The sequence below is a fragment of the Toxorhynchites rutilus genome, chromosome 2, assembly GCF_029784135.1.
Source record: "Toxorhynchites rutilus septentrionalis strain SRP chromosome 2, ASM2978413v1, whole genome shotgun sequence".
In the NCBI taxonomy this organism is placed as follows: domain Eukaryota; kingdom Metazoa; phylum Arthropoda; class Insecta; order Diptera; family Culicidae; genus Toxorhynchites; species Toxorhynchites rutilus.
Window position 1 is genome coordinate 30168053 of NC_073745.1, and position 27034 is coordinate 30195086.

General features: G+C 39.1%; 1 protein-coding gene across 5 annotated transcripts in view; it reads left to right on the forward strand.

Moving 5' to 3' along the window:
* The window catches only part of LOC129767624 (atypical protein kinase C), a 440627-nt gene extending 417403 nt beyond the window's left edge, over window positions 1-23224 (forward strand). For all 5 annotated transcript variants that reach the window (XR_008741549.1, XR_008741547.1, XR_008741548.1 and 2 more), the window contains one exon: window positions 20994-23224. The gene's annotated coding sequence lies outside the window, so the exon portion shown is untranslated. The remainder of the gene's footprint in view (window positions 1-20993) is intronic.
* Window positions 23225-27034: the final 3810 nt, after the last annotated feature.

A 27034-nucleotide genomic window follows, 5' to 3' on the forward strand; every position in this document is an offset into this window, starting at 1 on the left:
CTATAGAAAACAGATATAATCAATTACGAAAATAAAATCCATCTATTCAGAATCTATTCAGAGCGTAATATTTTTTCAAACAAGACTAGCTTATTGGCTTTAATTTGATATGTCGATCATCTGAATCGGTCCAGTAGACGGTCCAGATTCGGACCATTGGTAATCTTTGAAAAATAATAACTCAAAAATGAAAAAAACGCCTCTCTGGTTTCGAGATATGCTATGTAAAAAAATCTCAGCTTTCCAAAAAAAAAATAATGTAGCGACTTTGGTCCCGAGACCATGAAAACTGTAAAAAACAAATACAATCATTAATAACAAAACCAAAATTAAAATTTTGTGCAACTCTGGTTTTTCTTTCAAAAAAGATCAGCTAATTGTCTTTAATTTCATATATTGATCATTAAAATCGGTTCAGTAGTTCAAAAGTTATGGATTTTTAAAAACGTGCAAAAATTCGATTTTTCGGACCACCCTAAAATGGAAACGGTCACCCTAACAAAAAAATCAAAAAAATACGGGTCTAATGGTTTGCGACAAAGAACAAAATTTCCATTTCCCACGAAATTCTGATAACCACTATATCGGTTTGACATGGAATGGCTGAATTGTAAATAAATCCCTCCCCATTTCGATGACTATTGATAGATGCTTCCTGAAACTGCCGCATGCACGTTTTACCATGTTTCGATCCATGTATGTTATGTATGTCATGTATGTCTTCATAATCTTAGCTTTCAGCGACCTAAGTGTGGTGTAAGACGTTCTACTAATTATTTGTGAAAATTTAAACAATTTTCTTTTCATCCTTTGACAAGAATTTTGTAGGTATCATAGTTTTTAAGTTATGAATTTTTTTTAAAAATTGAGAAAATAAATTTAGTTTTTTCCAAAAAGTAGTCTAATTGTTTTTCGAACATTTCAAGTATGCAAAGTTGCTTAAATGACCCATGTCTTTACACCCTCAACGTTTCACTACTATCTGAGATGGTGCTGCCAACTCCTAATACGAGTTGGCATGAAATTCGTCTATAAGACATTTTCATTTTCATTTGACGATTTGATAGCTTCGCTGTAGTATGAAGAATGAATCAAATGAACGTGAAACGAAGCAAGACTGTTCAGAGGTGCTGTGATCAGTGCTTGGAAATATCTGTATCACATCAATCTTTTCAGCTGAATTTCCGGCCACATTAGATCATTATACCATTGCATTCGGGATACCGAAAATGAACCAACGCCAAACCTCACAAGCACAGCAAGCCACTCACAGTTGATTCATCCAGTTTTTTTTCATTCTGTTTTTCGTTCTGTTCTGCGTTCACGGAATGTGAGCAAAACAAAATATCCCTAGTTTTGTCATTCATTGACATTAACATACCAGTTCATTCACTATCAGCATCGTTCTCGGACACTGACGAAACGGAGAAATTCGTTGAGGAAGATAAGAAAGTACAGAATGCTCATAATAGTGACAATAAATTAAATTGTTCAAGCATGCAAGGTTTGCGTCTCAGTTAAATTGCTTTCATTTTACATAGTGAATATGCAGTTCCAAATCCACTTGTCAGAAATGCTTCAAAAGAAGAATTCCGATGTAAAAAATACCGTCTTGACTCAAATTTCAAACATTTAATTCTTTTTAAGTTCTGAACACACGAACATAAAATGGTGGTGTCCAAGACACGACCGCAATGGGAATATTTCGAGCTTCCTTTTGCAAACGGATCAAACTATGCTATAGGATTAGCGGATGAAATTGCCAACATCCAGCTTTGGCTGACACAGTTTGCATTCGCTGCTTGGATCGATTCTGCAGAATGCCCCCTCGTCGTCCAAGCCTAAGCAATCCTTAGCTGTGAGTGTGCATGCAGATCTTGCTCTTTTGTTGGCATTTCCGCTTGCGCCACCGATTTGCGTTGCCCTTTCGGAGTAACTTCAAAAACAACTGAATAAGCAAGGCACTGACTCAATGAGAAAATCACACACATATCGGGATACTGAAAATGAACAGTCACAACATTCCTGACAATTCAATGGCAATGAATAAATGTGAATGAATTCTCATGACTCGAGCTTTGAGGAAAGCTCAGAGAGCACAGAATGAATATGAATGAACACAGTTGTAAATTTGTTTGCCGTCGAATGAATGACAGTAGTATCGACAAGCAAAATAAACGCGTTACACTGATAAAAATATATTTCCAATGTTGCTTAACAAGCTCAATATTTCCAAGCTCTGGCTGTGATATTCTTTTCATTGATCGTGAAGAGAGAGTAGCATTATTTTTAGCTTACATGAGTTTGCAGCAAATTGAAAGGCGATAGACTCATTAGTGAGTGCGGATGTGTCCGTTGAAGCGAAATTGTAAGGCCCTGACTATGATTCATCAACAAAACGGAATTTCTTATAAAAATCAGGACACATGCTAGAATATGAAACATGAATCTGGACGCCCCAAAAGCATCTCAAAGTCAGGACATGTCCTGCTAAATCAGGATAGATGGTAAGCCTAACCACTACTGGCCATTTTCCAATGGGGTAATCCAGGCTTCAAACCACCGGATCATTCATTTTGGGCTAAATTGGAGGAGCGTGCGTTCTCATCGGAGCCGAATAGTTTTGCCGAAAATGGTAATTCTAGATACTTTTAGGGGAGGTGGTGGTAAAACGGACATGCTAAGAAGAACTTCAATTATATCTTTGGAAACTCATGTTTCCCAAAACTTTGATGCAGTTTCTTGCAATTCAATATACTGTCTCTCTACCTAATTGGTCAAATATTTTACAAAAAAGTGTTTTTTTACTGAAATTAAAGCAGACCGAAAAATACATTCGTTTCAATGCGGGTAAAATGGCCATATAGTGGGGGTAAAATGGACTGGTTTGTAATAAATAGAGGTTTATCGATCGCGAGAGGAATAATTTTATTCAACCAAGGTCTGAACTCATCACGAATGTCCGTTGAATGATGAAAAAATCAAATTAACCCACCTAGAAGTGATATCGTGCTTTTCAGCAGTATGAGCGAACAGACCCTCAACTATTTTGCTTTTGGTTCCAGTCAGCTTCTAAACAATCCATATTTGGCGATTTGATGTCCATTTATAGACACATGGCATTCCTTAGGAACAGATTAAACAGACTTTTCCCAGTCCATCTCACTCCCACTGACAACTGTCCGTTTTACCCCACCAGTACAATTATTTCAATAATTTAAATTTTCCACTCAAAAATGAATTTACTTTTCCGTACATACCTAATATCGCTTCTCTGTTAACTCACAAACCGAAATGTAACATCAGCGAATTGAATTTTGATATTAAACCACTCGAATATCGAAGCAGCTAAAATTACATCCACACGCGGAATCATATATGATTTTCGGTTTTTGTTTCCCTTTTCCACTTTTGATCAGTATTCATTACCACATGGTGACTCAAATATTGTAGAATAACATGCAGAAGGTATTCTCATTAACAGAAATTTGAAATTCAAAAATTCAAAATGTAACTATACAAATCAACCACCTGTCCATACTACCCCCACTGTCCGTATTACCCGCGGTTCCCCTATACCTTCAATAAATATTTTAGGCTTCCATCTCATGAGTTAATAATTTTAATGGTATAGAATGGAATGCTTTCTAATTAAAATTAGAAAGTGAGTGAAAGGGAGTAACAGATACGTATTTAACGTATATTTTACATATCATTATGAACAGTAGTGGGAAAAAATCATTGCGGCCCGCGGCTATGATGAAAAATCTAATTAGGCCCCTACCATGTCTATACCTGCTTACCGCTGCTCTAGATGAAGCTAGGAAAAGGTATTAAACGTGATAATGTTTACGAAGGTTGCGAAGTTGATGAGTCCTATTCCATTTATGTTAGTTCATAGATAGGCCCTCGAACTATTACTTAATCGACCCGGATTGAGAATCAGTTTTGTTTCTAAAGGGTTTGTCACATCAAATTGCATCACGGAAACAACGCTGTAGAAATTCGCCCAGTAGACCGATCCTTTTGAAAATTTTAGACAGTAAAATAAAAACTATTAAACAACTTTTGGCATTTTCTTTTTATTCATACTTCGAGCCCAAGCCCGTATGCTCGCACCTTCCTCTTTACCCCGTCCATAAGGTTCTGTACAACGTCAGGTTGTAGTTTTTTTTTGAACAGAAATCCATTTTCTCTTGAAGTCCGCCTCCGATTTGACAACTTTTGGGTTCTTCCGGAGGGCCTGCTTCATAATCGCCCAATATTTCTTTATTGGGCGAAGCTCCGGCGCGTTGGGCGGGTTCATTTCCTTTGGCACGAAGGTGACCCCGTTGGCTTCGTACCACTCCAACACGTCCTTTGAATAGTGGCACGAAGCGAGATCCGGCCAGAAGATGGTCGGGCCCTCGTGCTGCTTCAATAGTGGTAGTAAGCGCTTCTGTAGGCACTCCTTAAGGTAAACCTGCCCGTTTACCGTGCCGGTCATCACGAAGGGGGCGCTCCGCTTTCCGCAAGAGCAGATCGCTTGCCACACCATGTACTTTTTGGCAAACTTCGATAGTTTCTGCTTGCGAATCTCCTCCGGAATGCTGAATTTGTCCTCTGCGGAGAAGAACAACAGGCCCGGCAGCTGACGAAAGTCCGCTTTGACGTAGGTTTCGTCGTCCATTACCAGGCAATGCGGCTTCGTCAGCATTTCGGTGTACAGCTTCCGGGCTCGCGTCTTCCCCACCATGTTTTGCCTTTCGTCGCGGTTAGGAGCCTTCTGAACCTTGTATGTACGCAGGCCCTCCCGCTGCTTGGTCCGCTGGACGAATAAACTTGACAAATTCAGCTTATTGACGACATCCCGGATCGAACTTCTCGGATCACGTCTAAACTGCTCAACTACGCGCTTGTGATCTTTTTCAGTGACGGAGCATCCATTTTTGCCGTTCTTCACCTTCCGGTCGATGGTTAGGTTCTCGAAGTATCGTTTTAGTACTCTGCTGACCGTGGATTGGACGATTCCCAGCATCTTACCGATGTCCCGATGTGACAACTCCGGATTTCTCGAAATGAGTGCACAGGATTAATTCACGACGCTCTTTTTCGTTCGACGACATTTTTCCAAATTTACGAAAAATTGACAGTGAAGCATGGCCAACGTGATCTATACACTCTTATCTGATTATCTGATTATAAGCTTAAGATATAATTCCTAAAAATTTGCCACCTCTAGCCCGAGATCTGCGTCGGTTGTATTGTCGCCAATTCCCTTTCCAATTTTTCCCTTTCGGTCTGTGTAGCAGGGTTGCCACATTTGATTCTGTATAATTTTCTGAAAAAATCTGTATCCGAAATTTGAGGGGAAAACAATGAAAATAAAGGTTTATTTTTACTTTAAACTTATTTTTTTCAATTATGGGCTGTTAAAGTCGTGACTTAAAAAACAAAATAAATCATAAAAAAGTTTTTCGCCTCTTAATTGTTTGATGTTTTCACATGGTTTTGTTGAACTTCGTCTTCAAATTTTCCTTCAACTTCATCCTTGACGCTCCTCCTTGAGCCGATACATAGTTAGTCTTAGTCTCGTGTCGCGTCTCGTGAGTGGTGACAATTGTCCTTACGTTAGCAAAAACCAAAATTAGGTAATACATAGTTCTTCGCTTTTAAAATAGAGTTCAGAATTGTGGGAGCCAACCGATTTCCGGATTTTATTTTGTAGGCACTGTAAAGCAAAAATATTCGCTCAACACATGTTGATGAATGTCATCAAAAATGTCTTACAAACGACTTTAGCAATGGATACAAAAATTTACCATCACGCCTTTTGGCATCCAACAGCTGGGACAAAGTTAAAGTCTGCTTCATTTAATATTGGAACACAAACAATTGCGTGTAGTTCAGTCATTTATTTAACGAATTCATAATTTGTTTTTCATACAAATGTAGCATTTTCTTTACTCTTTCATAAAAAAAAAATTAAAAAAAATATTCATTGCTGTTTCGAAGAAATTCTCGTACTTTTCCCGTAATACGGCACATTAGGCGGCGCACACCCTTTTCGTCCACCGTTTTGGCGATTTGATTCTACCAGTTCTTCATTTGAGTCATGTTCCTAACAAGTTTTCCCTTTGCCTTAAGCCTCCGCTTCGTGATTGCCCAGTATTTCTCTATCGGCCGGAACTAAGGGCAGTTTGGGGGGTTGAGGTCCTTCGGTATTACGCTGACCCCGTTCGTTGCGTACCATTCCATAACCGTTTTGCTGTAATGGCAGCTTGCGAGGTCCGGCCAAAACATTACTGGACGGTCGTGGGCACGAATAAACGGCAGAATCCGTTTCTGTAGGCACTCTTTTTTGTAGACTTCTGATGTCATTGTCTTGTCAGTGAGAAAGACTTTGGTTTCCTGTCCACAACTGCATATCCCCTGCCAAATCATGTACTTGCGGGCGAATTTATCCGCAAACACGAACTTAAATTTTGCAGGTACTTCCCCCCGAGCCGTCGCCAAATGAAATTTTTGACCTGGGATTTGCCCAAAGTCAAAGCCTTCACGTAGGTCTCATCGTCCATCAGAATACATCCGTCGAACTTGGTCAGCACTTCGTCGTACAGCTTTCGAGCACGGATTCTGGCCACATTGTTCTGCTTCAGCGTCCGATTTGGCTGTTTGCTGGCTCGGAATGACCTTATTCCTTCCCGGAGACGAATTCGTCGCACCGTACTGTGAGCGGCCTGGAACTTATTGGCCAAATCGCGGTCTGAAAGATTGGGATTCCTATTGACGGCCTTGATGACTTTCCCACGCAGTTTCCGGTCGACAGTTCCACTCCGACGCTTCGAATGCGGCTTCTGAGCCGTCGTCAATGTTTCCTTGTACTGCTTGACACGCCATACGGTATTTCTGGGCATTTTAAGCTATTTAGCTAGCTTAGATGCCGACAACAATGGATTTTCAAGAAAACTGTGCACAATTTCATCTCTCCGTTCGGCTTCCATGGCGGTTGTTTACAAAATGCTATCGTTTGGTGTTATGAAAAAAAAAAGTTTCCAAATCCGTCCACTAGGAGCGCCACAATGAGCAAAAGAATTTGTTCCAATATTAAATGAAGCAGACTTTATATCCACTCAACTCACTCAATTTATGCCCCATAAGATTCGACTTGAGTAGCCTGAATTCGTAATCCAAGCCTTGTTTTTTACCTGTTTCGAGGAATTAAGAAAATTGGCGCTTCAAATCATTAAAGTATAGTAGCTTGACGGAATTTTGAGGGATTATCAAGGCTGCAGTTCCGTTTCAGCAGTTCAATATAGAAGTCACGAAAAAATCGAATTGAAGATCAACTTCCTAGCGGCATCTAATCCTTTTTCAGCTTCTTCTGCATCGCTACCAACGCAAACATCCTCAGGCTTCTTCAGAAAGTCTTCAAAATCATTCACATCAAGGTCAGCATCATCGAATCGTTGCACGTAGCTCTCCAAACATAAGTTACTCAACATGATCAACAATAACAGTTTTTTTTTTATATAAATCGTTTATTTTCACAGGCTCAGTTACATTAGTTTAAAGAAGCCGAATTCTTAAGTATATGTTTTAAAACTATACATAAATAATTTTCCTAACACTATGGTTAGTAAGGTGGAAAACCGATTACTCGCGGTTTACTCGAGTTTAGAGGGTGACATCTTTCAGGAAAGGGATGGGATATAAGGGAATTGTTACAATGTTGATGATCACACTCGATTCTTAAATCTATTGTATATTTACATTTCAACTTATTTTACTGTTTTACCAAGGGGGCCAATCGCTCGCAATCGATGAAAAGGAGGGTATAAGGACATAGGTACAATCACACACGAAGATCGATAGCTTTAAGGAAAACATATATTTGGGTCATGTAATCAAGGTCTAACCGAGCCAACACATCTCTCACCGGCACATTGGGCTGTCTTCCTCGGGCCCGAAGGGAGTTTTCTAAATTCGATCTGGCGACAAGATACACCTCGCACGACCAAACAACATGCTCGATGTCGTGATAACCTTGACCACAGACGCAGAGATTGTTGCTGGCAAGATTGAAACGAAAGAGAAGCGCATCTAACGAACAGTGATTGGACATGAGTCGGGAGAAGGTGCGAATAAAGTCCCGACTCAAGTCCAGACTTTTGAACCACGGTTTGAGGCTAACCTTAGGGATAATCGAGTGAAACCACCGGCCCAATTCATCTTCGTTCCATTTGCGTTGCCAGTTAGCGATGGTATTTTTACGGACTAAAGAAAAAAATTCATTGAAGGCGATTTGACGCTGGTAAATGTCGCCTTCAATCGCATCTACCTTTGCTAATGAGTCGCCCTCTCATTACCCGGAATTGAGCAATGTGAAGGGACCCAGATAAAGGTAATGACATAACAGCGTCTGGATAAAGCACTCAAAATTTCTCGTATTCTCTCAAGGAAGTACGGCGAGTGCTTTTCCGGCCTCACTGAACGGATAGCTTCGACAGAGCTAAGACTATCCGTTACAATGTAATAGTGTTCAACAGGTCGTGAGGCGACGCTGTCCAGCGCCCAGTATATCGCTGCCAATTCAGCAATATACACTGAGCAAGGATTCTGAAGACTGTGGGAGGTGCTAAAAATTTCGTTGAACACTCCAAATCATGTGGACTCGTTTCTAGTGGACCCATCAGTAAAGTACATATTATCACAATTGATACCCCCATACTTTGAATCGAAGATCGTTGGAGCGATCCTCGATCGTTGATAATCTGAATATCCATGGATATCCTGTTTCATGGACAGATCAAAATGCACAGAGGAATTGATGTAGTCAGGAAAACAAACACGGTTGGGAATATACGAAGAAGGATCAACCTGCATGGAGATGAATTCATGATATGAACTCATGAATCCGGAGTGAAAATTTAGCTCGATCAGCTGCTCAAAATTTCCGATCACCAATGGGTTCATGACCTTACACCGGATGAAGAACCGAAGAGATAATAAATTGAAGCGATCTTTTAGTGGGAGTACGCCTGCCAAAACCTCGAGGCTCATGGTATGCGTTGAGGGCATACATCCCAACGCAATACGGAGACAAAGATACTGAATTCGCTCGAGTTTAATTAAGTGTGTTTTGGCAGCTGATTGAAAACAGAAACTGCCATACTCCATCACTGAGAGAATAGTTGTTCGATACAACATTATAAGATCTTCGGGATGGGCTCCCCACCAGGTGCCGGTAATTGTACGGAGAAAGTTTATTCTTTGTTGACATTTTTTACTCAGATACCTAATATGGGCCCCCCAAGTACATTTGGAGTCCAACCAGACCCCAAGATACTTGAATGACATAGCATGAGTGATCGGTTTACCCAAAAGTTGAAGCTTTGGTTTTGCTGGTCTATGCTTCCTAGAAAAAACCACTATCTCTGTTTCCTCCGTGGAGAATTCGATCCCTAGCCCAATGGCCCAGGTTGAAAAATTGTTCAAAGTATCTTGTAAGGGTCCTTGCAGGTCGGATTCGTTTGATCCTACGACAGACACCACTCCATCATCTGCAAGTTGTCTTAGGCTGCAATTTTGTGTAAGGCAATTGTCGATGTCGCTTACATAGAAGTTGTACAAAAGGGGGCTTAAACATGAGCCCTGGGGGAGGCCCATGTAAGAGAACCGACTTACTGCCGAATCTCCGTGAGAAAAGTTCAAATGTTTCTCACAAAGCAAGTTATATAACATATTATTCAATAGAGGCGGCAGACCCCGAGAGTGTAATTTGTCTGACAAAACCTCTATTGAAACAGAATCAAAGGCCCCCTTTATGTCCAAGAATACTGAAGCCATTTGTTTTTTTTCGGCGTAAGCCATTTGAATTTCTGAAGAAAGCAACGCAAGACAATCATTCGTCCCCTTGCCCCTGCGGAACCCATATTGTGTATCTGAGAGTAGGCCATTCGTTTCAACCCATCGATCAAGGCGAAACAAGATCATTTTCTCCAACAATTTCCGTATACAAGACAGCATTGCTATTGGGCGGTACGAATTGAAGTCGGACGCGGGTTTTCCGGGTTTTTGAATAGCTATAACTCGTACTTGTCTCCAATCATCTGGAACAATATTATTCTCCAGAAACCGATTGAATAAATTCAACAAGCGATGTTTCGCCACATCAGGGAGGTTTTTCAGCAAGTTGAACCTAATTCTATCCGATCCCGGAGCAGAATTGTTACATGAGAGCAGAGCAAGAGAGAATTCTACCATCGAAAACTCGGAATCAAGATCGCACCTACCTTGTGGTATATCTCGAACAATTTTTTGCACAGGAGCGGAATCAGGACAAACCTTCCGTGCAAAATTAAAAATCCATCGATGTGAATATTCTTCGCTTTCATTCGTTGAAGAGCGATTTCTCATGTTTCGAGCCACTTTCCATAATTTTTGACGTAGGACTACGTCTTTCATTTCTATACCGGGGTGTAAAATCAAAGTTTCGAAAACGAAAGCGTTACGCCGGAGACCGAGATTTTGAGCGTTAATAGCTCCTAAACAACTGAACGAAATGGTATGATAAACACTTCATTCGAAAGATAAAATGTCTACGCGTTATATACTTGTTACTTTTTGATCCAAAAACTTGTTTCAATAGTCTTAAAATTGCTTTCAAAACAGGCTATTGAAATCACCAATCGGTATATAAGCGAGCGGCGCTCGGAAATCCACTCAGTTCTAATTGAACAGCGATTGGAGCATGTTGTCGCTGTTGCGGTGAAGCTCTTTATTCATCATGAAAGCGCGGATGAACGGTGTCACCAAGAGCCTGTTTGTGCACCCTAGGCCAGAAGGGAATCTATCAGGAGGAGAGTGATGCCACAAACGGTTCCCTGGGAAGACATCGCTACACACACATACACGCGCGGCTATTAACAGGTGGTTATCGAGTTGGCATTAACCACTGGTGGGCTTCCAGTATCGAGGAAAATGTGGAAATATCTAATCGTTACTGAAAATAATCTGCCATTTCCTTTGGGAATTTTCAAAATATATTCATGTGAAAGAGTTTAATTAAATGTTTTCTATCCATGTAACACTGTGATCTTCTTCTTTCTTTGTTTTTAAGAGGCTTTAAACTTTGCAGTTCATTCGCCTCTAAACAATGTGACCAAATATGTTTCAATCAAGTGCTATTAACAGGTGGTTATCGAGTTGGCATTAACCACTGGTGGGCTTCCAGTATCGAGGAAAATGTGGAAATAACTAATCATTACTGAAAATAATCTGCCAGTTCCTCTGGGAATTTTCAAAATATATTCATGTGAAAGAGTTTATTTGAATGTTTTCTATCCATGTTACACTGTGACCAAATATGTTTCAATCAAGTGCTATTAACAGGTGTTTATCGAGTTGGCATTAACCACTGGTGGGCTTCCAGTATCGAGGAAAATGTGGAAATGTATAATCGTTACTGAAAATAATCTGCCACTTCCTTTGGGAATTTTCAAAATATATTCATGTGAAAGAGTTTAATTGAATGTTTTCTATTCATGTAACACTGTGACCAAATACATTTGGTTTTGTGGTTTTTCAATCAATCGCAATTAACAGGATAGCTTCAGAAGATTATTCTTCCCCATCAGTAGGATATTTCCGTATCCAATATTGTATGCGCCCGCAATCAATTATTGCTCAGTCGCCGAAAGTTCCGAGCTCAGAGAGTTCATTCCCCTCTAGTTTGCCTTCCAAATTGCCATCGTAAACCACACCTTCTCTCGATTCAATCACACACAAAAAGCATACTTAAGCGATATTCTGGTGGTGAGACACATTCATTTTTCGTGAGGACATCGACAAGACAACATCGTTGCCTAACGTGCTGGAGGAGGTGGACGGCGAAGGATCGACACATACACGCGCAGAACTCTTTCCGTTAGGATGCCATTCAGCATCGATAAAGTTCCGGAAAGATCTAATCATTGCTGGAAAATAATCTGCCAGTTCCTCTGGGAATTTTCAAAATATATTCATGTGAAAGAGTTTAATTGAATGTTTTCTATCCATGTTACACTGTGACCAAATATGTTTCAATCAAATGCTATTAACAGGTGGTTATCGAGTTGGCATTAACCACTGGTGGGCTTCCAGTATCGAGGAAAATGTGGAAATATCTAATCGTTACTGAAAATAATCTGCCAGTTCCTTTGGAAATTTTCAAAATATATTCATGTGAAAGACTTTAATTGAATGTTTTCTATCCATGTTACACTGTGACCAAATATGTTTCAATCAAATGCTATTAACAGGTGGTTATCGAGTTGGCATTAACCACTGGTGGGCTTCCAGTATCGAGGAAAATGTGGAAATATCTAATCGTTACTGAAAATAATCTGCCAGTTCCTTTGGAAATTTTCAAAATATATTCATGTGAAAGACTTTAATTGAATGTTTTCTATCCATGTTACACTGTGACCAAATATGTTTCAATCAAATGCTATTAACAGGTGGTTATCGAGTTGGCATTAACCACTGGTGGGCTTCCAGTATCGAGGAAAATGTGGAAATATCTAATCGTTACTGAAAATAATCTGCCAGTTCCTCTGGGAATTTTCAAAATATATTCATGTGAAAGAGTTTAATTGAATGTTTTCTATCCATGTTACACTGTGACCAAATATGTTTCAATCAAATGCTATTAACAGGTGGTTATCGAGTTGGCATTAACCACTGGTGGGCTTCCAGTATCGAGGAAAATGTGGAAATATCTAATCGTTACTGAAAATAATCTGCCAGTTCCTTTGGAAATTTTCAAAATATATTCATGTGAAAGACTTTAATTGAATGTTTTCTATCCATGTTACACTGTGACCAAATATGTTTCAATCAAATGCTATTAACAGGTGGTTATCGAGTTGGCATTAACCACTGGTGGGCTTCCAGTATCGAGGAAAATGTGGAAATATCTAATCGTTACTGAAAATAATCTGCCAGTTCCTCTGGGAATTTTCAAAATATATTCATGTGAAAGAGTTTAATTGAATGTTTTCTATCCATGTTACACTGTGACCAAATATGTTTCAATCAAATGCTATTAACAGGTGGTTATCGAGTTGGCATTAACCACTGGTGGGCTTCCAGTATCGAGGAAAATGTGGAAATATCTAATCGTTACTGAAAATAATCTGCCAGTTCCTCTGGGAATTTTCAAAATATATTCATGTGAAAGAGTTTAATTGAATGTTTTCTATCCATGTTACACTGTGACCAAATATGTTTCAATCAAATGCTATTAACAGGTGGTTATCGAGTTGGCATTAACCACTGGTGGGCTTCCAGTATCGAGGAAAATGTGGAAATATCTAATCGTTACTGAAAATAATCTGCCAGTTCCTTTGGAAATTTTCAAAATATATTCATGTGAAAGACTTTAATTGAATGTTTTCTATCCATGTTACACTGTGACCAAATATGTTTCAATCAAATGCTATTAACAGGTGGTTATCGAGTTGGCATTAACCACTGGTGGGCTTCCAGTATCGAGGAAAATGTGGAAATATCTAATCGTTACTGAAAATAATCTGCCAGTTCCTTTGGAAATTTTCAAAATATATTCATGTGAAAGACTTTAATTGAATGTTTTCTATCCATGTTACACTGTGACCAAATATGTTTCAATCAAATGCTATTAACAGGTGGTTATCGAGTTGGCATTAACCACTGGTGGGCTTCCAGTATCGAGGAAAATGTGGAAATATCTAATCGTTACTGAAAATAATCTGCCAGTTCCTCTGGGAATTTTCAAAATATATTCATGTGAAAGAGTTTAATTGAATGTTTTCTATCCATGTTACACTGTGACCAAATATGTTTCAATCAAATGCTATTAACAGGTGGTTATCGAGTTGGCATTAACCACTGGTGGGCTTCCAGTATCGAGGAAAATGTGGAAATATCTAATCGTTACTGAAAATAATCTGCCAGTTCCTTTGGAAATTTTCAAAATATATTCATGTGAAAGACTTTAATTGAATGTTTTCTATCCATGTTACACTGTGACCAAATATGTTTCAATCAAATGCTATTAACAGGTGGTTATCGAGTTGGCATTAACCACTGGTGGGCTTCCAGTATCGAGGAAAATGTGGAAATATCTAATCGTTACTGAAAATAATCTGCCAGTTCCTTTGGAAATTTTCAAAATATATTCATGTGAAAGACTTTAATTGAATGTTTTCTATCCATGTTACACTGTGACCAAATATGTTTCAATCAAATGCTATTAACAGGTGGTTATCGAGTTGGCATTAACCACTGGTGGGCTTCCAGTATCGAGGAAAATGTGGAAATATCTAATCGTTACTGAAAATAATCTGCCAGTTCCTCTGGGAATTTTCAAAATATATTCATGTGAAAGAGTTTAATTGAATGTTTTCTATCCATGTTACACTGTGACCAAATATGTTTCAATCAAATGCTATTAACAGGTGGTTATCGAGTTGGCATTAACCACTGGTGGGCTTCCAGTATCGAGGAAAATGTGGAAATATCTAATCGTTACTGAAAATAATCTGCCAGTTCCTCTGGGAATTTTCAAAATATATTCATGTGAAAGAGTTTAATTGAATGTTTTCTATCCATGTTACACTGTGACCAAATATGTTTCAATCAAATGCTATTAACAGGTGGTTATCGAGTTGGCATTAACCACTGGTGGGCTTCCAGTATCGAGGAAAATGTGGAAATATCTAATCGTTACTGAAAATAATCTGCCAGTTCCTTTGGAAATTTTCAAAATATATTCATGTGAAAGACTTTAATTGAATGTTTTCTATCCATGTTACACTGTGACCAAATATGTTTCAATCAAATGCTATTAACAGGTGGTTATCGAGTTGGCATTAACCACTGGTGGGCTTCCAGTATCGAGGAAAATGTGGAAATATCTAATCGTTACTGAAAATAATCTGCCAGTTCCTCTGGGAATTTTCAAAATATATTCATGTGAAAGAGTTTAATTGAATGTTTTCTATCCATGTTACACTGTGACCAAATATGTTTCAATCAAATGCTATTAACAGGTGGTTATCGAGTTGGCATTAACCACTGGTGGGCTTCCAGTATCGAGGAAAATGTGGAAATATCTAATCGTTACTGAAAATAATCTGCCAGTTCCTTTGGAAATTTTCAAAATATATTCATGTGAAAGACTTTAATTGAATGTTTTCTATCCATGTTACACTGTGACCAAATATGTTTCAATCAAATGCTATTAACAGGTGGTTATCGAGTTGGCATTAACCACTGGTGGGCTTCCAGTATCGAGGAAAATGTGGAAATATCTAATCGTTACTGAAAATAATCTGCCAGTTCCTCTGGGAATTTTCAAAATATATTCATGTGAAAGAGTTTAATTGAATGTTTTCTATCCATGTTACACTGTGACCAAATATGTTTCAATCAAATGCTATTAACAGGTGGTTATCGAGTTGGCATTAACCACTGGTGGGCTTCCAGTATCGAGGAAAATGTGGAAATATCTAATCGTTACTGAAAATAATCTGCCAGTTCCTCTGGGAATTTTCAAAATATATTCATGTGAAAGAGTTTAATTGAATGTTTTCTATCCATGTTACACTGTGACCAAATATGTTTCAATCAAATGCTATTAACAGGTGGTTATCGAGTTGGCATTAACCACTGGTGGGCTTCCAGTATCGAGGAAAATGTGGAAATATCTAATCGTTACTGAAAATAATCTGCCAGTTCCTTTGGAAATTTTCAAAATATATTCATGTGAAAGACTTTAATTGAATGTTTTCTATCCATGTTACACTGTGACCAAATATGTTTCAATCAAATGCTATTAACAGGTGGTTATCGAGTTGGCATTAACCACTGGTGGGCTTCCAGTATCGAGGAAAATGTGGAAATATCTAATCGTTACTGAAAATAATCTGCCAGTTCCTTTGGGAATTTTCAAAATATATTCATGTGAAAGAGTTTAATTGAATGTTTTCTATCCATGTAACACTGTTACCAAATACATTTGGTTTTGTGGTTTTTCAATCAATCGCAATTAACAGGATAGCTTCAGAAGATTATTCTTCCCCATCAGTAGGATATTTCCGTATCCAATATTGGATGCATAAAACCTTGTGCCTCCAACGTAACGCTCTCGTTTTCGAAGTTCTCCAAATATTCATTCATTCAGAATGAATTCAGATTCAACTTCAAACAAATGATCTCTAAATCAACGATAGTCCTACGTGACCCTTGCGGTTATACCATAGATATAACCCACTTCCTGTTTTTCATTGACGTTTCTCGTGACAAACCTCCCACGAAATTTCGCCAATAAGCACGTTTTTTCCCTTTGATCAAATTTTTGAACTGATTCTCAAGGGCTGAATACATTTGAAAATTTTCAGGGGTTCCACGTTTCCGAAAAGCTTTAAATGCATTCGATTTTTCTACATAAAGCTTGGAACATTGGCTATCCCACCATAGATTGGGAGGCCTTCGGGAAATGGTGGAACCTGGGATGGGTTTCGTTTGAGCGCGAACCGCGCTGTCATAGATCAAACGAGAAAGGAAGTTATACTCCTCCAATGGAGGTAAACCATCTCTGGAATTGATGGCTAGAGCAATCGCGTCCGCATATTTTTTCCAGTCAATGTGTCTTGTGAGGTCATATGCCATGTTTATAGATTCAGAAGAATTCGACCCAATGGTGATGGAAATTTTGATTGGCAAGTGATCACTACCGTTGGGATCCTGGATTACATTCCACTTGCAATCTAACGATAGTGAATTCGAGCATAGCGAGAGGTCAAGAGCACTTGGGTTAGCAGGAGGTTTAGGCACACGGGTTGTTTCCCCAGTGTTCAAAACGGTCATATTGAAGTTGTTACAAAGGTCATATATCAACGATGAACGATTATCGTCGTACGGTTCCCCCCAGGCAGTTCCATGAGAGTTGAAGTCTCCCAAGATCAATCGTGGCTCAGGAAGGAGTGAGCACATGTCAATAAGTTGCTTGCGGCTAACTGTAGTTCTCGGAGGCAAATACAAGCTGACAATACAGACGTCTTTGCCTCTGATGTTTGCATGACAAGCAACAGCTTCGATCCCTCCAATAGGTGGAAGGTCAATTCGAAAAAATGAGTGGCACTTATTGATCCCCAATAGCACCCCTCCGTATCTGTCATCACGGTCCAAGCGTATAATATTAAAATCGTGGAAAGAGAGATCATCTCGCGAAGAAAGCCAAGTTTCGGACAGAGCAAAAACATCACAATTGAACTTATGAATTAAAAATTTGAATGTATCCAATTTAGGGATAAGACTACGACAATTCCACTGTAAAACAGTGGTATCTCCGACCTCTCTATTTGAATTAGACATCAAGAGAGATGATCATTGCAAGGAGGGGCCATGTTTGCATCAATTGTTGCAAAATTGTCTTTAGTACTGGAAGCATTGAGATGACAATGGTTCTGATGGAATCGGAAACATTAAAACACGTGAAGATTTGATCCACAAGGTCAGTCAACTTTATAAATCCCGATTGGGAAGTTGAGCTGGACGGAAAAAAAAGGGACAGTTGGGGTTTTTGATGTCCCCTCGAGTGCTGGGTCGTTCGAAGGTGAACTATTCCCACGGAAGCCAGGAGGAACCTGATTTTGCTTGTCCGCTGCACTCGATATTTTAGGCAAGCTAACATGGGGTACCACCGATGGGACTTGTCGTTGAACTTTGGGAGTGGACACATTTTTGTGCCGGGAATTCCCTTTGAAAATAAACGGTGTGCCCTCGTTAGCTGTATCCGCTTCCAATTCGTCAACTGGCAGTGAAGCAAAGACATTGTTTGTTGGTAATGGTTGTTGTTGAGCCAGTGGGGAAGCGCCCTTTAAAATATCCGCGAAAGTGCGTTTCGGGCGTTCCTTCAAAGAGCGCTTTTGTTTATCCCAGCGACTCTTGTAAGTTTCACAAGCTGAGAGCACGTGTGGGGATCCCCCGCAATATGGACACTTATGCTCAGTCGCACTGCAGGATTTCCCCTCATGTTGCTCTCCGCAAGTGGCACAGCGCTCCTTGTTGGCGCAATAAGCTGCTGTATGACCAACTGACTTGCATTTGTTGCAAGTCATGGGCTTTGGCACGAAGAGTCGCACCGGCAGCCTCAATTTGTCCACCATAACGTAGTCAGGGAGGGCGGCGCCAGCAAAAGTGACTCGAAACGAGTCGTACGGCGTAAATTTCTTTTCTACTCCTTCCTGGGTAACTTTTCCAAGTTGGCGACATCCCAAGATTTTGACTTCCATCGAAGGAAGCCTCTTGAACCTGCCAACTCCCATACTTTCTATAGTTTTGCACATCAGACCCGTTTCAGATATAACGCCCCCAATTTCTACGTTATGGGAGGGAATAAAAACTCGATATTCGAGGATGAAATGCTTATCAGCAACAATATCGTTCGCGTCCTTTCGGTTAGTCACGACAACTCGCAGTTTGTTCGGTCTTACTTTGCAAATTTCGGAAACAGAGGTGTATCTTTTCAGATCTGTCATAATCTGTACGACCCTCAAGGCTTTACCATTAGGTTTGGGCCGGAAAAAGACAACCCAAGGACCAGCGCCAGGCGCATCGTCCGGATAAACCCTGACACGGGGAGCGGAAACAATAGGAGAGGAATTCGAGGACAAGGTTTGAGTGGGGACAGTAACATCAGAGGGGGGAAGGGATGTCGATGATTGGGTGGAAGTATTGGAGGAATCAGGGGAAAGGTTTGCAATCTTTTTTTTGGGGGGGGGGCTTGGTAGTGTGAGTTGACTCGTCCCCAGAAGAAGAATCTTCGGGCATAGGAGTCCGTTTAAGGGACTTACCACACCCTGCTTGAGCAAGCGAGGGGGAGTCTGAAATGTCCATGTCTAGACCCCCACCCTCCTCCATTCTTAGAACGAACGATTATTAGCTTTACAATTTTTTTATCTCACTTGTAAAAAAAAATAAAAAAAAAACTTAAATAAAATAAAAATAATCACATAAATTTGTTGTTCCGATATGCGCTCTGTTACCCTATTAAGGGAGACACAAAAGTCACGCGCTACGGAGACAACACAATAGCAGAAGTTATTGTTGTACTCAACTGAGCGTCAACCACGTGTTGACGATGCCGTTATGGTTATTGATCCACTACAGACGCCGATCCAGACCACTGCAGAGGCGCTGCTTCCTCGGTTCTGGCTGCTTTGGGCACTTTGGGCACTAATTCACCACAGAACACACGAGAAAAAAAACCAACTCGTTGGAGAGAAGAGAGAAAAAAAAACTTCGAGAACAATGCTTGAGGAGTGATGAATAGCACATCCAGCTCCATCAAGTTGTTAGCGAGGAATCCTATATATATATAATAATAACAGTTTTGTCTCATTATAAAGTTCGCAAAATTGAGAACTTTTCAATCATAAAGTTCTCAAGTGCGAATGACGTTATTGATGAGTTGTAGAACAAAGTTTAGGAACAGTATAATCGGTTTAGTCATAAGATCGTTTAAATGAGTCAATACACGATTGGCGGATTGATTATGGTCATACATAACTTACAATTCTATCTTACATAACTTAGGTATCTATGTATTCAATGTGATGAATTTAATATTTAAAATTGAATTTAAAAAAATCTGTAAATTCTGTATTTTTGCTGAAAATCTGTAATTCTGTATATACAGATTCCTTATCTGAAATTTGGCGAAAAATCTGTAAAATACAGAATATTCTGTATATGTGGCAACCCTGCTGTGTACACTCTTAGTTTACCACGAGGGCAGTATTTTCATCCGGTTTGATATAAAGTACACACTTCTACTGATTTGATCTCCTTTGAACTGAGTTGCCTAACTCGGGGGGAAAATCTCTCTGATTCATTGACATGCTAGTACTGAGCAATTAACGATCCCCAATGCTTGAACATGAGTACTTGAGCTGGTTCCATTCCCATATCTCGCCAACCAGAAGATGTATCATTCGATGGCATTAGATCGTGAGATCCGATATCGACTTAGACTGGAGACTTCTACATGTTCAAAATAATCTTCTTTAAAAAGCAGCTACAGTTTCGGATTGTCAAATCAGACGAAAAAGACGTTTCTGATCGTAGAATGAGTCGTTCGAAACTCATGGATCAAAGGTGTGAGGGTTAAACCTGACAAACCGATTGTCGCTTCGCCGATTGGCAGTAATTCTGAAGTTGTGGAGATGATTGACTGTGCCAGGGTTATTAACACATTAAAGACCGCACGTTTTGAGGCAAACTTGAACACTTCATTTGTTCAGATTCCACGAATGAGATCGTTTCCTTCGGTGTGGATGAGACGAAGGCGAGTCATCGGTAGGTCTTGTTAGATTCTTGGCAAACCAAGGATTTAACCATCAAGTGTAGAAAACACGGGTTATTCCGTGATCCAGCCGTAACAGACGGAAACGCGAAACACGAGAAAACTCGTGAGCTGTCCGCAATGTGTTACCAGCGTCATTTATAGTTCTCTGTGATCGTTGTTTCCAATATTTACTCTCATATGGTTTTGCATTATCAGGCGATACGCAGATAGTTTGTAGACCAAATACGTTTCGAATTACTTTAACTGGTAGAAAATACAATAAACTATTATTTTGTCCGTCTTGAATTTTTGTTTGTTTGCATATTATTATATATAGCTTTGAGCAATGTAAATAGCAAGTATGGCTGTGATTAGTTTTGTTCTCGGCATGAATTAACGTTATTCTTCGCTATACGTTTCTGTTCTATTTCTGTTGCGATATTTTTTTTTGTCGGATGTTACGTTCATACGCCACATTGTTGCGTGACTTTAATCCCATCCGCTGTTTACACCTGATTCTTCTTCCGTTGTTCGTTACGTTAATTTCCACACTGTATTACTACATTTGAACATATTTTTTTTTTGCATTAATTGATATTTACTAATCGATGCCACTGTTTTTTTTTCTTCAAACCCACAGCTATACGGTGACGATTCTAGCGACTACGATTCAGTTGTGGATGAACTAAGTATTCTTCAATTACCTCCTCCACCCCAGAAAAGTCTTCTGCAGCACATGTTTTGCCTTCCATTGAACTAGCAGTAAGAGAGAAAGTAAAAGAAGGAGAGATGCGACAGCGGGTTGATTTTTGTTTGTTTTATTTCCAACTAGTTTCCAGCTTCTACTGTTCTCTATATGAAACAAAGGTGAAAAGTTTAGCTTGAGTGAGAGAAAAGTGAACTGTGGGAAGGAGCAAAGTTTGGAATCTATCAGACAGAGTGCAGGCAAAAGTCAGTCGTTACAATTGATTACTATCGAAATAACACTCACACACACACATAAGCAGACAAGCAAAACTATCGAAATCTTAACTACCAAACAATTTACGAACAATTGTTGAACACAAGCTGAGAAGAATTATCAAAATATAAAATACACAAGTATCGTCTAGACTTCTTGATGAAAAAGGCAAGCAAATGTGAAAAAAAAACAAAACTGTTAAACAATATATAGTACTTAATCTACTTCACTACAAAAGAGAGAAAAAAAATGTAAAGCAGCAAAATCAGAGCGAGAGAAAATGTGAGAAGCAAGACATAGCTGCATTATTCCTCAACCAAAATTATTCTAACGAGCAACTATTTAAAATGCATAACAGAAACCAATAAGGATCGAACAACTACTCATGGCTAGAATAACTCTGCACGGCGTTAACACACAACAAAAAGGTAAGGGATAATCCAAACTCTTTCAGAACAAACGAATACTATGATGCTGATTTACGGACACACACACGAACGAAATCGAAGTTGTATAGGAAATGAACATTTAGCTAAAACACAAAAATTTTCCAGCAAACCGAAATAAAGCAACAAAAAAAGACGACGAGGTTTTAAGGTTTTAAATCAAACATTTAGAAAATGTGGGATATGAGATGAAACAAAAAAAGGTAACATTACCGAGTAGGATAAACTAAAACAAAAAACAAAACAAGCAAGTAACAGTAATCGTATTAGATAAATAATTCAAATTATTCAAAATAACAAAACGAAGACGAGCAAACAAAAACACAGACAGAGTTGAAAAAAGAGGACAGAAACGAGTTTTTATAAGCTATTTAATTCATTACCTTATAGTAGAGGAAGAAACCAAACAAAATTAACCAAAACCTTAGGCAGTTGTTTTTTGAACGTGATTTCAATGAGATGAACCAGAAATATTGAACTTCAACTATTTATCCATCAGCATAAAACAAGAAACAAGAGTAAACAAAGAAAAAAAGTAAATCCTAGAGAAAATTTTAATATGACAAAGCAAAAAAAAAACTTATCCCTCAGAACACACGCAACCAAACACAAATCATTAGGTTCGATATCCTCTTAAATTACAAAAAAAAACCTAAACCTAAACTAAAGACCTAGAGAGAGCGAGGAGAGATGAAACGAAACATTCTATTTGTTGTTTATAGGTACGAGACTATATTTTATCGTTATTGGGCATTGGTCGAAACACACACTCATACATTCCACACCTACAAAGGAAGTAAAAAACAAAAAACAAAACTAACAATTACGCGCGTAGAACATTCGTTGTTGCAGCAGTGATCTTTCGAAAAGACTCGTTGTATTTTATATTACCAATTGCTATCGTATATATATATATATTCTCTATTCTTATGACTTTTGAAAGGCTTAATCAAGTGATACAACAAACAAACAAAGGAAACAAACAAGAGAGACATCTCACACCCACGAATGATGAAGGATACTCGCTCTGTCCACAGCGGAATCAATCTGCGTATGAAATCGTTTACTTCTTTCGTTTTTCATTAGTTATTAACACTTAATTCGTAGTTTAGATTTTCGATTGAAACCCCATAAGTATTACAAGCACAGGAAGGGGAATGTACTTAATCAAGATCCGCGCCGCGAGCGGGATGAAGAACACGAGATCGATCAGTATCAAGGCAAGAGACATTAACGTTCGTTGCTGTATTTTTTTCCTATTATTTATTCATGCTATTACCTCAACATCTTTCCCTTGTGTACTTACATTTTATCGTTTCCCAGCTCCCATCAGGTTATTTTTTTACGTTACATTAAGCGCCTACCCTATCCGATTGATTGAAGTTAAATTATCGATTACAGTAAGACATTATTATTATTGAATGAAGAATAAAGCTGAAATTGGATATTTCAAGTAAAATTGTACCACCCTAGCGTGTGCCGTGCGTGAGTGTTTCCGAAATGTCCCTTCGAAGTTTACGTCGCACACACAATCGCGAAGGAGCCGTGGAAGGACCAACAGAATCACTCGAATGTTGAAGAACATTCAGCCATTTACCAGCAGGACAAAAATATCGCAGCTCCACAGTGAATGGAAATCCTCCAATTTGTTGGAAAGGGTCATCGGAATCGAGGAGTCCTTGAGATTGTTGACTCCTCATCGAATCACAACAAAACTCACAACTTGAACTATTCGATCAAGCTCAGAACATGAACATGAAAACATGAAAAATAACAGAATGAATCCACTTGCAAGAGATGGATCTGCTCGCTGAATCACTGTTCATTCATCTTCACTGCACTAGCTTAGATCTTCGAGCTCGAGAAAAATGTGATTGGTCTACCGGAACCACAAATGCAGTGCTCAGTATGAGAAACGCGCTCTCTATCTTCAGAACATTCATCGAACCGATGCCTTGAGAGTGTAGAGCAAATGTTTATGATTAAACTGTTCACAAACAGAATCTTCCTGGAAAGGGTATACTACACATTACTCTTTCCAGGATGAATGATATGCTTTGTGAGGCTTATGGAAGGCTCTTCCTTCCGATCGATGTGAGCAGCAGCGTGCGTTTCGCTTGGATTATGTCTAAACTCATTTATCAACATGCGTAGAAGCCGTGCCCTAATATTTGAACAAGACTCCAAACTGCCTGTCCAAAACCGCAATTCATTCACAAAGAGGGAACATGCATTTCGCATAACGAGTCAGATCTTGTACAATCCATTTCATCGATACTAAAGGTGCTGCCCCACGGACGCTATTTCTAGCATATCATGAGCTATGTGATAGAAAACTATGGTATAGCATCGTAAAAACACCAAAACTATGAGGTGATAGTTAATAGTTATGACTTGCGCGTAATAGTTTTTAGCTATAACATAGAGAAAATAATTTAATCGTGTGTACGTACACTCTAGTACTAGTTTTCATGTCATAGCTGCTAACTATCAGCTATTCCATCATGACGGAATAGTTCATAGTTACTATGTCATAGCTATCTGACAGTTTTCAATCTTTCGCGCTTTGGCGGCACTGCTGTTTTGTTGTTCTGACAACATATTATTAATTTTGCGCGTTTTCGTGATGGACCGAAAGCAGAAGTTTCGATTGGTTGAATTGTGGGAGCTGCATCCCGTTCTCTGGGATACTGCAAACCCCGACCGTTTGCGCAAAGGGGCACAAAAAACCCCCGGGATGTCATAGCTGCCGAGCTGGGGACGGACGAAGAGACGGTCACAGAAACCATCAACGGTTTACTTCTTCTTTCTTTGTTTTTAAGAGGCTTTAAACTTTGCAGTTCATTCGCCTCTAAACTCAACGGTTTAAAGGGGCAGTTTTCAGGTAAAATCATTATTAAAAAATAAAAAATTAATTACTTTTTTTAATGTTCAATGACCTTTATTGATTATAGGAGAGTGTACTAAACTGCGCAAAGGTGGAAAGAGCGGTGTTGGTGGCAGCGAGTTGTACACTGGTGGAAATATATATAACGCCACAATCATTTTTGATGTTAGCTTTTGCATCAGTGTAACTGTCAATTCCGTAGGTTTATTCTTGTACGCACACTAGTATACACAGCCAAATAATGGAAACCTTTTGAGCTTTAACTGTGTGTGTGAGCAAAGAGCACTTGTTTTGTGTATTTTGAGATGGAAATATTTATAACACCACCATGTCGTTTGGTTAGCTTAGCTCGTTTACTTACGCTTAACGTCAGTGTAATTCGAAAATAACTGGGAGTCAAGTCAATTAAAGGTTTGTTAGCAAATTGAAAAAAGCATAGGCACATTTTAAGTAATATATTTTTCCAATTTTCAAGGACCATGCCGAAGGGAACGATTTTAACGGAGAAGGAGCGTGGTAAAATCGATGTTTTGAAGGAGGAAGGATTTTCTCTCCGCGAGATAGCGCGTAGAATTGGAAGGAGCAAAGATGCCGTGACAAACTATATCCGGTTGGGTGCTCAGTACGCCACAAAGAAGCGTCCCGGACAGCGTCCTTGCTTAACAGATAGGGACAAACGACATATCAAGCGCCTCGCTGTTGAGTCTAAACTTTCATCAGCAAAAATAAAAGCTGAAATGAATATTCCAGTAACCAATCGTCGTATCCGTCAAGTTCTAAGCTCCGACGCGAACCTTTCGCACAGGAAATCCGTACCTTTACCGCGACTACTTCCTCGGCATAAGAAGGCACGACTGAATTTCGCCGAGAAATTCCAATTCTGGGATGAAGAGTGGTCTAGAGTGGTTTTCAGCGATGAGAAAAAGTTTAATTTGGACGGTCCTGACGGTTCTGCTGACTGTTGGCATAATAAACGGAAGAAAAAACCAACAAGAGAATCTCGCAACTTCGGAGGAGGAACCGTAATGGTTTGGGTGACGCTGGGAAAACTCCAATCTGCTTCATATCAACAAGAATGAATTCCGAGAAGTACTGCGAACTGCTGGAGGAGGTTTTGATTCCTTTTATGGAAGACGTTATGGACGAAAATACTATTTTTCAGCAAGATAACGCTTCATATCATGCAGCAAGTAACACCAAAAACTTTCTAACGGCCCATAACATTCCAGTTTTTGATTGGCCACCGTGTAGTCCGGACTTAAATCCCATTGAGAATGCTTGGGGAATTTTGTCAGCAAATGTATTTGCACAGGGCAAGAAATTTGAAACTGCTGGACAGCTGAAAAAACTATCATCAATGAGTGGGCTAAAATTACACGGTAAAATCCCTCATTCAGTCCATGCCAAAGAGGCTGCTAGAGGTTATTGTGAAGAAAGGCGAAGCAACACACTACTAATTATATTTGTTTCGATTTCAGACTGGAAATAAAGTGAATAAATACTTATTTTCAAAGTGGTGTTATATTTATTTCCACCTCAAAATAACGAAATAAACCAACACTTTATGCATAGCCCTTTAATTCAATTGCTCAACCGGAACCAAACGATAGGTAATCGTTCTAAGATTCTAAAAATACAATAACAAAATATCTTTGATCGAGAACTTTGCAAAAAAGCACTATAACAGGGATGGAGTTACATATATTCCCACCAGTGTATATATCCAAATGGATATATTATTCTGCATTAGAGTTTCTCGTCCGAGTAAAATCGAGATCGGGAGAATATGACTCACTGGTGAGTAAGGTAAATAACTTTATTTCGGATTTAAACATAGAACGTGTTGAGAAATTTCGATTTTCAATTACGTAGCATATGACAATACCAAGAAGAATATTTATTTTGTGCTCAACATATATCCAATTGAGTGCTCAGTCTGTTGGAAAAATGAGTTATCATTTTGATTTTTTGACGTAGGACTACGTCTTTCATTTCTATACCGGGGTGTAAAACCAAAGTTTCGAGAACGAAAGCGTTACGCTGGAGACCGAGATTTTGAGCGTTAATAGCTCTTAAACAACTGAACGAAATGATATGATAAACACTTCATTTGAAAGATAAAATGTCTACGCGTCATATACTTGTTACTTTTTCATCCAAAAACTTGTTTCAATAGTCTTAAAATTGCTTTCAAAACAGGCTATTGAAATCACCAATCGGTATATAAGCGAGCGCCGCTCGTAAACCCACTCAGTTATGATTGAACAGCGATTGGAGCATGTTGTCGCTGTTGTTGTGAAGCTAATTTCGTTTATCATGAAAACGCTGATGAACGGTGTCACCAAGAGCCTGTTAGTGCACCTAAGGCCAAAAGGGAATCCATCAGA